At 40.7% G+C, this 12,394-nt stretch overlaps 1 protein-coding gene across 2 annotated transcripts in view; it reads right to left on the bottom strand.

Annotated features, from left to right (window-relative positions):
* Positions 1-2,378: 2,378 nt before the first annotated feature.
* The window catches only part of LOC134348113 (transcription elongation factor A N-terminal and central domain-containing protein), a 29,705-nt gene continuing 19,689 nt past the window's right edge, over positions 2,379-12,394 (bottom strand). Inside the window, exons 3-5 of one of the 2 annotated variants that reach the window (XR_010018355.1) lie at positions 9,790-9,911; positions 3,665-3,809; positions 2,379-2,561 (exon numbers count right to left, since the gene is read on the bottom strand). The gene's annotated coding sequence lies outside the window, so the exon portion shown is untranslated. Of the gene's footprint in view, positions 2,562-3,664; positions 3,810-8,170; positions 8,273-9,789; positions 9,912-12,394 lie in introns of those variants that run through there. The other variant, XR_010018356.1, reaches the window with a different exon arrangement.

The raw sequence follows: 12,394 nt of genomic DNA, 5'->3' as shown, positions 1-12,394 counted from the left end.
AGGAGTACTATTCCCAAAAGGGGAGGTCTTCTGTGCTATTTAATCAGAACATAGCCAATTCTATCTCCATACATGTATCTTTAGCAGGAATTGGTTAGAGTTAACATGATTGCTGGTTGTGAAATAGAACCACATAACAGCAGTTCTTCAGACTTTTTTGGTGCCATTTTAATTCCAATATTGTGTATATAACACAAATGAATATTTTGAAAACCATTCATACTACCTAGCTTAGCACATGGGTGCAGGCAAGTAGGCATTTCGGACATCAATACTTGTCAGTGCTGAACTGATTCCTTTCTTGTCTTATTGCAGGTATGAGGATGCAGCCATTGCCATTCCTTAACCAACAACAAGAAACTTGCAAGAAGTTGTATTAAGAACACCCACAATGAAAGCAGAAGGTGTTGGAATGGGAAGAGGGGAGGCAGAGGAAAATGAGACGAGATGGATTTGAAGCTTGCTCTGTTTGCAGTGTCAGGGACGGATTGATGGTGCTACACTTTCAATGAAGAAAAGCTCAAATACCTTCTCTCAGAGAAAGTGTAAGAGCTGTATAAATTAAGAAATGGAATGACCGTCTTGCTACAGAACATTCAAATGAGTGTTGCTTTTCTCAGTCAAGTACAAAAGTGCACTTTGGAATATTGCATGTGCTCAGCGCTAGGCCACAAGGTAATTTGCTAAAAGAATTTATTGGTGAAATCAAGTTGAAATCTTAATTTTTTGTTCCAACATACTGGTTAAATAGTTGCAGCTACCAATTAGTGGAACTCTAACTTAATTGGTAAGAAATTCTCATCTGCTGATATGTTGCAATGATTTGCTGTTTTGTAACGTGCTAATTTTAGTAATCATCTATGGTGGTTGTGATCCTCAAGGTAACTTTATACAAATTAACACAAGGAAGCACACATGTGTACACTTGCTGATAGCCTTCTAAACAACAAGTATTCATTTTGTTCTGAAAAGATGCTTCAACTTAATTCTACATTAAGGTTTTCCTGTTTAATATTTCTATTTATGTGCATTAGTTGATAATAATAAAAGCTTAATATGTAACCAAAATTGTCATACTTTACAGGTTGGAGATGGATAATGAAATTGTAATTCAACCAGGTACACAACATGAAATCATCCATTCCAAGGTCACTAGAATTCTTTGAAGATGTAACTAGTAGAGTGGATGGAGTGGAACTATAGAATCGTGGTCACTTGAATCACTAAGGTATAGTAAACTATGTAAAACCAAGTGCTAATAAATGGGAATAATAAGGATAGATACTTGGATATTTGGCTTCAGCATGCTGGGCTGAAGGGCCTGTTTTCATGCTGTATGACGATGTAGTGCAGGAGTTTGCAATTTGGGGTCCACAGACCCCTTGCTTACTGGTATTGGTCCATAGCATAAAAGAGGTTGAGAACCCCTGATAAAGTGTATTTGAATTTCCAGAGGACTTTTAACAGGGTGCTAATTAAGAGGTGTGATGCGTGGCCAAGTGGTTAGGGTGTTGGGCTCACGATCTGAAGGTTGTGGGTTTGAATCTCGGCCAAGGCAACGTGTTGTGTCTTTGAGCAAGGCACTTAACCACATACTGCTCCAGTCCACCCAGCTGAAAATAGGTACCGGCAAAATGCTGGGGGTTGACCTCGCGATAGACTGGCATCCTATCCGGTGGGGGGAGTCTCGTACTCTCAGTCGCTTCACTCCACAGAAACTGGCATAAGCACCGGCCTTATGGGCCACAAGGCTCGGGACAGACTTTAACTTTAAATTAAGAGGTACCTCTCATTAGAAGCACTTATGGGGCAATGGATAATATAGTGGCCAGGGCAGAGGATTTGCTAACTAATAAAGCGTTGGGATAAACGGATCAGTTACAAGCTTGCAAGCTACAAATGGTTATCACGACACAATAATCAGGGCTGGAGCCTCAACTATTTACAATATTCATTAATGATTTGAATCAAAAGTCATACAGCAGTGGAACAAGCTCTTTGGCCCACTATGCTCTGCTTCTGCACTAATCTCATTTATTCGAATTTGTTGAAAGAACCACATGTGTTGCTGTCAAACTTCCAAACAAGAACAGGTAGAAAAGCAAGCTGAAAGGTCATAGTGTCTGCAAAGACAAGCATAAGTGAGTTTGCAAAATCTGCTATAGAGAGTGGAGAACTGTGAGATGATCCACTGTGGTAAGAGGAATAAACAAGATAGGGTGTTAGTAAACTAGAGGAAGAATTCTGAATACTGCTCAATGAGAAAAACAGAAAATAATTAACACGTAGCTGCAGCTGTCCATCTAAGGACCCCTTCAGACCTTTTATTCACTTTAAATGTATAGGCTCTGGTCCTAGACACCTCCTCCAGGGGGAAAAGTTTCTTACTATCGATCCTCTTCATAATTTTGTGCATCTCTAACAGTTCCCCCTCAGCCTCTTCAGCTCAAAGGAAAACAAACCAAGGTTTCTTCTTCAGATCCCTGTTCAACTGTGAATGTATCAGAGTTAATGGAGAAAAGCCACAGCTCGCTTACAATTCCCTTTCTCTTCCACGGTGGCTGTGCTTGTGAAGTCATCATTTATCATCATGTACCAGGAAAGAAAGAGAAAAGGGAGACAGTCAAAAAAAAATTCAACTCTGACAATATCTTGCTCTTTTTTTTGTAAGGATCATCTGAAGCTTAATAAGCAAATATTTTTCCCTTCTGTTCTCCTCTGTTATTTGTATGTATTGAAAGAGGTGTGGATGGCAGCTCCTCAGTTGAGGGTGTAGTAGCTGTAAGAGCAGGCACCTGTTGTGACTTGTGTTTCTGTCAGACCTTGGAGAAAGCATAAACCTTTGCTACCCTTCCTAACTTGCACTACATTTACCCATGCACACTTGTGTTTGCAGTCCAAATCAGCGTCCAGAAAAGCAACAATGTTCCTATCATTTTCAAGTCATGCAGACTCAATATTGTCTGTGTCTGTAATCTCTTTTAGCCCTCTGACTGTCAGGACATCTGTTCTCCTTTCATGCACTTCCACCAGTTACAGCAATTGATACCCTTGAATTCCATTTCTAAATCACTCCCAATACTTTATCCCTACAACTTTTAAAATTTTTGGAATATCTGTCCCAATGCTTCCTTAGAGTCTGTCAGTGTCAAGCTTTGTTTGATATCATTTGTGGTGTGCCTTGGACTTTGCAATTTTGAAATTACTACAGAAATAGAGATTACCATTATTATAATTTGACCACATCCAAACATCAAGGCCATAGGGAAACATTTCTGATAAAGTGACCTCAAAGGACATCCTACAGCAGCATTGGATGCCACATTAACTGTAATTATGTTTATTATAACTGATAAGTTGTGCTGATTAAGACTGTGCTGCACAGATCAAGAAGATATTTTACAATAAGTTGTGTAAAAACATTAGGCTGTTTTTGTCTCATTTTTTCCCTCAATGCTTTGAGCTAACTTACTGTATATAAAGGTCAAAAAATAAGTGAAGTCTAAGAGATAGCATAATATTCACTCCTGCTGTTAATATTTAATTTTTGATTGTAGCCGACAGGTATCTGAGAGCCAGCTCTTAAAGGCCAAATCCTGAATCCTTATTATGGTGGCAGAATCAAGGTATGTTACCGTAAGCAAAGAGTGTAACAGAAGCTCACCTTAGAATTGACGTTTGATTCAGTGCAGCTGAACCCAGTGCCTCAACCTAGCAGTTCGCTCTATCTGCACCATTTATATCTACAAGATCTGGATTTCCCCTGTTTGGACAACTATTAGTTGTAGTGTCGAACGTGTAGAAAAGCACTGAGAATAAAGGAGAAAAAAACTGCGCTTGATGAACATAATCAAATGGACAACTTTTAGACCATAAGACATAAGAGCAGAATTAGGCCATTCAGCCCATCAAGTCTGCTCTGCCATTCCATCATGGCTGATCCCAGATCCCACTCAAACCCATAAACCTGCCTTCTCGCTATACCCTTTGAGGCCCTGACGGATCAGGAAACGATCAACTTCCACCTTAAATATACACATGGACTTGGCCTTCACAGCTGTCTGTGGCAGAGCATTCCACAGATTTACTACGCTCTGGCTTAAAAAAATTCCTCCTTATCTCTGTTCTAAAAGATCGCTGCTCAATTCTGAGGCTGTGGCTCTAGTTCTGGATATCTCCACCATAGGAAACATCCTTTCCACATCCACCCTATCTAGTCCTTCCAACATTCAGTAGGTTTCAATGACATCCCCACACAATCTTCTAAATTCCAGTGAGTACAGGCCCAAAGCTGCTAAACGCTTCTCATATGTTAACCCTTCATTCCCTGAACCATCCTCGTAAACCTCCTCTGGATTCTCTCCAATGACAACACATCCTTTCTGAGATATGGAGCCCAAAACTGTTGACAATACTCTGAGTGCGACCTGGCTAGTGTCTTACAAAGCCTCAGCATTGTCTCCTTGCTTTTATATTCCCTTTGAAATTTGTCTTCTTCACCACAGACTCAACCTGTAAATTAACTTTCTCGGAATCTTGCACGAGGACGTCTAAGTCCCTCTGCACCTCTGATGTTTGAAGATTCTCTCTATTTAAATAATGGTCTATACTATTGTTCCTTTTACCAAGATGCATTATTGTATATTACCCAACATCTTCTTCCATCTGCCACTTCTTTGCCCATTCTTCCAATCTGTCCAAGTCCCGCTGCAATCGCATTGCTTCCTCAGCACTACCTACCCCTCCACCTATCTTCATATCATCCACAAACCTTGCCACAAAGCCATAAATTCCATTATCCAAATCATTGACAAACAATGTGAAAAGTAGTAGTCCCAATACTAACCCCTGAAGAACAACACTACTCACCAGCAGCCAACCAGAAAAGGTCTCCTTTATTCCCACTCGCTGCCTCCTGCCTGTCAGCCAATCCTCTATCCATGTCAGTATCTTTCCTGCAAGGCCATAGGATTCTATCTTGTTAAGCAGCCCCATGTGCGGCACCTTATCAAATGCCTTCCAAAAACCCAAGTAAATGACATCCACTGCCTCTCCTTTGTCCAACCTGCTTTACTTCCTCAAAGAACTCTTAACAAATTTGTCAGGCACAATTTCCCTTGTCAGAAACTACGCTGACTTTGACTTATTTTATCATTAGTCTCCAAGTACCCCGAAATCTCATCCTTAATAATAGACTCTAACACTTTCCCAACCACTGAGGTTAGGCTAACTGGCCCATAATTTTCTTTCTGTTTTTTCCTTTCTTAAAGAGTGGAGTGACATTTGCAATCTTCCAGTCCCCTGGGACCATGCCAGAATCAAGTGATTCTTGAAAGATCATGACCAATGCATCCATTATCTCTTCAGCAACCTCTCTCAGGACTCTGGGATATAGTCCATTTATTTCCAGGTGACTTATCCACCTTAAGCCCTTTGCCTTTGCCTAGCACTTTTTCCTTTGTAATAGCAATGGCACTCACAGACCTCTGGCACACTGCTAGTGTCTTCCACAGTGAAGATTGATGCAAAGTACCCATTAAGTTCTCCTGCCAATTCTTTATCCCCATTACTACCTCAACAGCATCATTTTCCAGTGGTCCAATATCAACTCTCACCTCCCTTTTACTCTTTATATAACTGGAAAAAAAATTGGTATCCTGCTTTATATTGTTGGCTAGATTGTCCTTACATTTCACCTTTTCCTTTCTGATAGCTTTTTAGTTGCCTTTTGTTAGCTCTTAAAAGCTTCCTAATCGTCCAACTCCCCAGTCACTTTTGCCACCTGGTATGCCCTTTTCTTGGCGTTTACACAATCCTTAACTTCCTTTGTCAGCCCCGGTTAGCTACCCCTGTCATTTGAGAACATCTTCTTTTGTGGGACATATCCATCCTGCACCTTGTGAACTATTCCCAGAAACTTCAGCCATATCTGCTCTGCCGTCATCCCACTAATATCCTCCTCCAATCTATCTAGGCAAACCCCTCTCTCATGCCTCTGTAATTCCCTTTATTTCACTGTGATACTGAATAAATGTGACTTATGCTTCTCCCTCTCAAATTGCAGTATGAATTCAATCATATGATGATCACTGCCTCCTAAGAGTTCTTTTACATTAAGCTCCGTAATAAAATCTGGGTTATTACACAACACCCAATATAACATAGCCTTTCCTCAAGTAGGCTGAAGCACAAGCTGCTCTAAAAAGCCACCTCATAGGCATACAACAAACTCCCTCTCTTGCCTGATTTTCCCAATCCCCTCACATATTGAAGTCCCCCATTACAATTGTATCATTACCTTTATTACATGTCTTTTCCAGCTCTCCTTGCAATCTCAACCCCACATCCTGGCTACTATTTGGAGGTCTGTGTGTGATTCCCATAATGGCTCTTTTACCCTTGTAGTTTCTTAACTCTAGCCACAAAGATTCAACATTTTCTGACCCTATGACACCTCTTTCTAAAGATGTAATTCCATCTCTTACCAACAGAGCCACACCACTGCCTATGCCTTCCTGCCTGTCCTTTTGATCCAAATTATATCCTTTGATGTTAGGCACCTAACTATGGCCTTCTTTCAGCCACAACTCAGTGACACCCACAATATCATGCCGACCAATCTGTAGTTGTGCCACAAGTTCATCCACCTTATTCTGAAGGCTACACGCATTTAAATAATACAGCACCTTCAGTCCTGTGTTCTTCGCCCTTTTGAATTTTGACTCTGTGGAACAATTTAGCTCTTTGCTCTGTCTGCATCGGTACCCAGTCATCAGCTTGTTCTTCCTTACATTCACGTTACATCCATTATCTACTTGTCAACCTGCTGGCTCATCCTCAGCTCTATCATACTGGTTCCCAGCCCCCTCCATATTAGTTTAAACCACTCCCAACAGCTCTTGCAAACCTGCATGCAAGAATATTGCCCTCCTCGGATTCAAGTGCAACCTGTCCCTTTTGTACAGGTCACACTTGACCCAGAAGATATCCCAATTTCTAAGAAATCTGAATCCCTGCTCCCTGCTCCAATTCTTCAGCTACGCATTTATCTGCCACCTCATTCTATCCCTATCCTCACTGATTACTACCCATGAGGTCCTGCTTCTCAGCTTCTTTTCTAACTCCCTGTATTTTTTTTTTCACAGGACCTCAACCCCTTTTCTACCTATGTCGTCGGTACCAATATGTACCATGACTTCTGGCTGTTCAGGATATTGTGGACGCGTTCAGAAACATTGCTGACCCTAGCACCTGGGAGGCAAACTACCCTCTGTGCTTCCTTTTTGCATCCAGAGAATTGCCTATCTGTCCCCCGACTATAGAGTCCCCTATTACTGCTGCCATCCTCTTCAGTTCCTTACCCTTCTGAGACACAGGGCCAGACTCAGTGCTAGAGGCACGGCTGCTGTTGCTTCCCCAAGGTAGGTCGTTCCCCCCCCCCCAACAGTATTCCAAATGGAGTACTCATTGATGGGGATGGCCACAAGGGTGTTCTCCACGATCTGACGTTCTTCCTTCCTCTCTCCTCACAGTCACCCATTTATCTGTCTGCTGTTGCTTTGGGGTGACTACCTCCCTGTAGCTCCAGTCTATCACTGCTTCACTTTCCCTAACAAGCTGAAGGTCATCGAGCTGCAGCTCCAGTTCTCTAACACAGTCTCGAAGGAGCTGTATCTCAATGCACCTGGTGTAGATGTGGCCATCAGGAAGGCTGGAAGTCTCCTGGAAATCCCACATCTGACATCCAGAACAGAATACTGGCTCTGTAGACATACCCCTATTCTCACAAGAGTAAAATAAGAAAAAGCAATAAGAAATAAGGAATGAACATATCTACTTACCTTGCTCCGCCTGTACTTGCCGAAGCCCTGATGAGCCAAAGCCTTACTACTCTGACTCACACTACTCAGACAACGACCGCTCCACTGGGCGGTACCCCTTTTTTATAAAGACTATGTTTTTAAAGCTCGTCACTGGACCTGTGCAGGAATGCTTCTGCTGCATCTGTGTAGTACTCCAATCAACAACTCCCATCGGAAAATACTTCCTGCTTTTTAAAGCTCCTTGTCCTCCTTTAGTGGCATGCTCAGGAATTCAGAGAGAGCAGAAACTACATGCAAACATTCAATGTCAGCACACATCAACCTTTCATTTAAATTCAAAGGTTCATTTATTATCAAGGTATACAAATCTGAAGTTCTTCTATTCTGGACAGCCATGAAACCAGGTAGGAAATGAAATGCAGCAGTCATCAAACCCAAATGCCCCCTCCCTGCACAAAAAAAAACGAACAAGAAACAAGCACATCAACCACCAAAACCCTTATCCTGCTCAAAAAAAACCTGTGTATCTGCATATTCCTCGATTGACTAATGGAAACCTTGAACTTGATCTGTTGCAGATGAATTGGATTTAGACATTAAAATCATAAGGTTTCAAATACAGTGTTGCTAACTTCAGGTTTTATCCCATTGATCACAATATGAAGGAGGAGCAGATACAATGCATGTTTTAACTAAGGGTATGTAGCAAGGCAACAGTTGATCATAGTGGCTTTTTCTGGATCAAGGGTTAACTAGTAATAGAGAGTGCAATGATATTTGTTTTGATAAAGGGCTGTGTTAGGTTGTTGGATTCAAATGAGGATGCATTCATGAATGCCGATAGTCCATGCAAGATCAATATTTATTTGGCATCACATGAAGGGAACTGTTATGAACCTACAGGAAAAAAGATTTACTTATAGAAGTTTCCATCTGATAAATAAAACCATCCATGTAGCTTGCTCTGCCAACTGTTCTTGTTTTCTTTGTAGAGTCATAGAGAGACAGCACAGAAACAGGCCATTGAAACCATCTAGTCTATGCTAAACTATTCTGCATAGTCCCATTGACCTGCACTTGGACCATAGTCTACTATATCCCTCCCATCCATGTACTTCCCAAACTTTTCTTAAATGTTGAAATTGAACCTGCATCCACCAGTTCCACTGGCAGCTTGCTCCACATTCTCACCACCTGTAGTAAAGAAATTCCCAGGTAGATTTCCTTTAAATATTTCATCATTCCCCCTTAACCAATGACCTTTAGTTCTAGTCTCACCCAACCTCAGTGGAAAATGCCTGCCTGCCTATCCCCCATAATTTTGTACACCTCTAACAAATCTCCCCTTATTCTCCTAGACTCCAGGAAATTAAGTCCTAACCTATTCAATCTTTCCCTATAACTCAGGTCCTCAAGTCTTGGCAACATCCTTGTAAATTATCTCTGCAATCTTTCAATCTTGCATGTTGGTAATAACCAGAACTGCACACAACACTCCAAATTAGGTCTCACCAACATCTTGTACGACTTCACCATACCAACTCCTGTACTCAATACTTTGATTTATGAAGAGTTATGTGCCAAACACTCTCTTTACAACCATATCTACTTCTGATGTCACTTTCAAGGAATTATGAATCTATTCTCAGATCTCTCTGTTCTACCACATTCTTCAATGCCCTACTGTTCACGGTGCAAGTTTGTCCTCCCAAAGCTCAACACCTCACACTTGTCTGCATTAAATTCCATCTACCATTTTTCAACTGATTTTCCCAGCTGGTCCAGATACCACTGCAAGCTTTGATAGTCTTGTTGTCTACAGATTTGCTAATCCAGTTTACCATATTATCATCTAGATTGATATAGGTGACAAGCAACAAAAAACTCAGCACTAATCCCTTGTGACACACCATGAGTCAAACCTCTAGTCAGAGTAATAGGCAGAATAATAGTTTGGCACACTTACTACCAGTCTCTGGCTTCTACCGTGAAGCCAGATGACGAGCCTTGTCCTTCAGCTTCTTGCTGCTTCTGTACTGGTTCATTCAGGATTAGGCAGGGCGGATTTGTGAGGGTCTCTGGGAAAACCTGCTGATGGAAGTTGAGATTAAGTCAAAAATAAAAGGGTGTACTACTGTTTACCATTCTAATTGTCTGATACTCCAGTGATGGTTCCTTAAAGTTGTTATAACTGGGGATGGTAATGGGGACAAACTACCACTATTAAATTCTCCCAATGGACTGTGCCTCAAATAGCCTCTGACAACCAAGTCCAGCTCCTGGCCTTCACATGTGGCTTAGCAGAACCATTTCTACTGACAGGAGAAGGGGCAAAAGTGGTTTACTGGTGCCTTAAAACCAGTCACTTCAGGCAGATGTGGCTCATCAGCCGTGGTTAGCAGTTCATCTAGAAGGAAAACTCTGATCTCAAACCTCCACTACCTTGTGGCTATACCTACTAATGTGGAAGGCTTTGGGAGTACACCCCGAGGGAAAAGTCTGGAGCTGGAGTCCCTAAGGCAGACCTACGTTATGTTCAATGCTGACTGGTAACTCCTGCGATGCAGCTAGTACCTAAACTGTATCGGTCTATGCTGTTCCTTTGGGTTCAACAGGTTCATGGAGTGGGGGAACTTGCTACATCGGCAATAGCTTGCTCTCTATATCATACTGCCCAGGCTTGTATATCTAGAGAACTAGAACACAATATCCATAGTCAACTCTGACCAACGGAGGCTATCACATTACTCCAATGTTAGCTAAAGCCCCGATATCTGTAGTTAAATGCCCATCCCATTATTTTAGCTGAACCTATTTTCAACTGGTTCCACCTTATGCTCCATTCAAGTAGATTGATGAATATCATTCTCACTCTAATCCTGATTTCAGAGCAAGACATCCTAGTGTGGCATAGACATTTAACCCAAATAGTCTTGATGCTTTTCATTCTAACACAGTCATAGTGCAAGTTGTTTCACGGGTACCTAAATCTTGACTATCTTTGTCATCCAGAAGTTACAGGATATTTTCCACACATATACAGTTTGTTTATTTTAGAAATATAAATGATTTGAGGCATGAATTTCAGTTTTGAACTGATTATTGGAAGGCATGATGCAACATTCCGGTTTAAATTGCCCTCAATTTCTTTTACAAGACATTCACCAAGGGCACTAAGGTGTGTGGTAGAACAAAAGGACCTTGGAATACAGATCCATATTTCCTTGAAAGTGGCATCAAAGGAAGACAGGGTTGTAAAGATTTTGGCACATTGGCCTTCATAAATCAGGGCACTGAGTATAGCAATTAGGATGTTATGTTGAAGTGTATAAAACTATGGAGAGTCCGAATTTGGAGTATCGTGTGCAGTTCTGGTCACCTAACTGAAAGAGAGATATCAATAAGACTGAAAGAGTATAGAAAATATTTACAAGGATCCTGCTGGGATTTGAGGACCTGAGTTATAGGAAAATGTTGAACAGGTTAGGACTATATTCACTGCAACGTGGAAGAATGGGGGAAGATGATATCGAGGAATACAGAATTAAGGGGATACAGATAGGATAAAGGCATGCAAGCTTTTTCTGTTCAGGATAGGTGAACTAGAACTAGAGGTCATAGGTTTAGTGTGAAAAGTGAAATATTTAAGGGGAATCTAAGGAGTAACTTATTTACTCAGAGGGTGGTGTGAGTGTGGAATGAGTTGCCAGCACACAAGTTAACTATGAGTTCAATTGTAACATTTGAGAGTTTGGATATATATATGTATGAGAGAATTATGAAATACTACAATTCAGGTACAGTTAGATGGCTCTAGACAGGACACAAGGCTGGCATGGTCTAGATAGGCTGAAGGATTTGCTTCTGTGCTGTAGAGCTCTATGACTCTATGATAAACTATGTACAAAACAAAGCTGACCATACTTGTCATGGTAACCACTTGTTTACCTGAGTACTGTAATTCCAAAGAACTATTTGCAATCATCTGAACATAATAGGTTCCAGGTCCAACGTTCCTATCAGTGTATTTTTGAATGCCATTTAAAAACAGGAGACAGTAATATATTAAATAATGAATTATGAAACAGGAAATGTGAGGAAGTTAAACCTTTGGGAAATCAAATAGCAATGTTAAGGTTTAGTGCATCATCTGAAGTGTTTTAATACTCAGCCCTCATTGTGACTATTGGTTTCATGCAAGTATTTAGAATGAAATAAATGCAGTCATATAGTTTAAAAAAAATCCTGCTTTGTAATTTTTTCTACTAAGGTGGGTATCCACACATTTCTTTATATATTATTTCATCTATCGTTTGTTTTTCCTTCTCACTTAAGTTACTTATAGGTTTTTGCAGCTTGTTTGATGATTTTTCAGAGCTTATGTTTACACTGTAATTCATATTATCAATAAACATTAATACACTAAACTAACATCCACACATTTAGAGTACCTACCTCAAATAGTTGGAAGTGCAATTTTAAGAACTTGCTTTTCTCATTCCAAACTGCAGGTCCTAAAATACAGTTTTGTCTATTTAATAATCATTACAGTTAATATATTAGTCCCAATC

This window comes from Mobula hypostoma, chromosome 6, assembly GCF_963921235.1.
Source record: "Mobula hypostoma chromosome 6, sMobHyp1.1, whole genome shotgun sequence".
NCBI classification, from domain to species: Eukaryota; Metazoa; Chordata; class Chondrichthyes; order Myliobatiformes; family Myliobatidae; genus Mobula; species Mobula hypostoma.
This window is presented reverse-complemented; position numbering and strand designations above follow the sequence as displayed.